We start from the raw sequence: 2594 nt of genomic DNA, 5'->3' as shown, positions 1-2594 counted from the left end.
AATCTCTTCTGTCTATCCCTTACTCGGAGCTGGCCATCAAGCAGATGCCACATCAGCATCATCTCTTTCAACTAGTCGCCGCATCAGCATCACCTGGAAATTTTCAGTACTCGTATTTTTTTCACTTTTCTATCTTTTAATACAACTATTTTGTTCAAAACTGTAGACGAAAGAGCGGCTACATTGCTGCTGTCAGCACCCCCACGCATGGATGAATGAAATGACAAAAAAAGCGTGTCAACACGTTCCTAGGAGAATAATGATGAACGTCTCATTTTTTAACTTGTGGAGCGAGCCAGCCCACAACGAACTCCAAGAAACGGGTGCTCTTCGTCATCGTGTGCTTGTGGAGCAGGAACTGCCGGGCGATGATTGATTGCATGCCAACTCCATCTCTTCGAGAAGAGCGAAATATCTGCCCTTGGCCTCTCTATGGAACACCTTGCGCTGTGACGTTGAATCTGGGGGAGCATGCCCCGTGGCAACAAAAGTGCCTCCCAGTTAGATCTCTCCAGTATATCTTTTCTGTATAATGCCACTGGCTCACGATATGTCACCTCTTGCCTTCTTCCAGTTTGTCCCGTATATACAGCATTACACTTAGAACACGATTACCTATAGATTCCCAGTCCCTGCAAACAGTCGTATTTGTGGATTATATTGGCTAAAGGATGGCCCAATGTATTTTCTGTTGCAAAGGAAAGCAGTATATTCTATTTCTTTACCTGAAGCTATTCTCGTGCCAACAGTCCCGTAATATGGCAACGTAACATATTTCTTAGATTTCTCGACATTATTTTCTGGGTTCCTATTTGTTGTTCATATAGGGTAAACGACCCTATTATTGGCACCCCACCAGTAATTGGCACCCTGCTAAGAAACATTTTGTAATAAGGAAATTTTTAAGTTGGTAGTGCTGTTTTAGAAACAGATGAAGACCTCTGTTTTCGCTTGTTGCGCTGCATTTGTTTCAACGCCTTCTGGGAACTGGTTTGGCGGGAAGCTGACCTGAAGTCGATTGTTGTGAAGTTCCCTGTGCAAAAAAGGATTTTCTAAGAGGTAAGTTAAGAAATACTGCCGAATATTAAGTGCTGTAAGTGTGTGGACATCTCGTATTTCAAATTTATGATGGTTATCAAATACAATCAGTATGGAGTTACTGGAATAAATTGAAACATTCTAACCTCAAAAGTGTAGAAGTTTAAGCTGTGCCAATAACTGGATTTTGCAAAGCCTGTAATTCTAATTATTGGCACCAGGTGTGAACAACTGGTATTTTGCATTGATTCACTTTCATAGTGAAATTCATTTTGATCTTGATATGAATGGGAAAGAAATATAGCTGTAAAAACAGCAACTTCAAATGATAACTGTAACCAGTAAATGGCACGGTGCCAACAACTAGAAAATTATGTGCCAATAACTGGAAAATTATGTACCAATGACTGAAAAATTATTAAGCAATAATTGTCATTGATTTTAACATTTTTCTGTATCTCTTTTATTACAGAAGTAAACTGAATGAAATATGGGTCCTAGGCGAAAAGATTCATACAGTGTAGAAGGCCTTCAGAAAGCACTCCAAGAAGTAAAGAAAGCCATCTCATTCAAAGCAGCGTCCAGAACGTACGGGATTCCCAGATCAACATTACAATTCCGGCTGAGCAATAAATATACCAAAACATCCCATGGGCCAGCGCCTGTACTGAGCACAGAGGAGGAAAACACCCTTGTTTGGTGAGTATTGCTACCCCTGTAGATTGACTCATTGACAATTTACAAGCTAATTCATTATATCTGACAATGTTCTTAATTATATTCTCAGGTGGATCTTTGAATGTGCTCGGAAGGGATTCTCACGGAGAAAACAAGATATTCAGGCAAGCGTGCGGGAATTTCTTCATAACAGTAAACGTCCTAATCCTTTTAAGAATGACACCCCTGGTAACAAATGGTATTCTGCCTTTTTAAAAAGGCATCCGGAAGTTTCTGAAAGAACACCTGAGGGTGTAACTGCTGCAAGTGCTTGTGTTAGTGAACAAGACGTGATAGGATGGTTTTCGTCCACAGAAGACCTCCTTAAGGAGGGAAATGTATTTGATGTGCTGTCATGTACAAGCCGTATTTTCAATGGCGATGAAACTAATTTTGTTCTATGCTCTAAGAAAGATATTGTACTTGCACCCACGGGCTGTGAAATTGTCTATCAAGTAGAGAATGGTCCAGCCACAGCTACTCTCACTGTCATGTGCACATTCTCAGCAGATGGAAAGATGTGCCCTCCAATGATAAATTACCCCTATCAGAGAATTCCTACCAACGTTATCAGCAAGGTTCCTAAAAAGTGGGGCATCGGGAGAAGCGACAACGGATGGATGAAATCTGAAGTTTTCTTCGAGTTCATAGCTAACGTTTTTCATCCATATCTCCAAGAAAATAACATCCTACGACCAGTAATTCTCTTTGTTGATGGGCATAAAACCCATTTAACATACCACTTGAGAGAGCTGTGTAAAGATCTTAAAATTATTCTGACATCTTTGTATCCCAATTCTACACGAATATTACAGCGTGCTGATGTTGCTGCCTTCAGA

The sequence above is a fragment of the Schistocerca cancellata genome, chromosome 6 (genome assembly GCF_023864275.1).
Source record: "Schistocerca cancellata isolate TAMUIC-IGC-003103 chromosome 6, iqSchCanc2.1, whole genome shotgun sequence".
Lineage (NCBI taxonomy): Eukaryota > Metazoa > Arthropoda > Insecta > Orthoptera > Acrididae > Schistocerca > Schistocerca cancellata.
Note: the sequence above shows the minus strand (reverse complement) of the source record.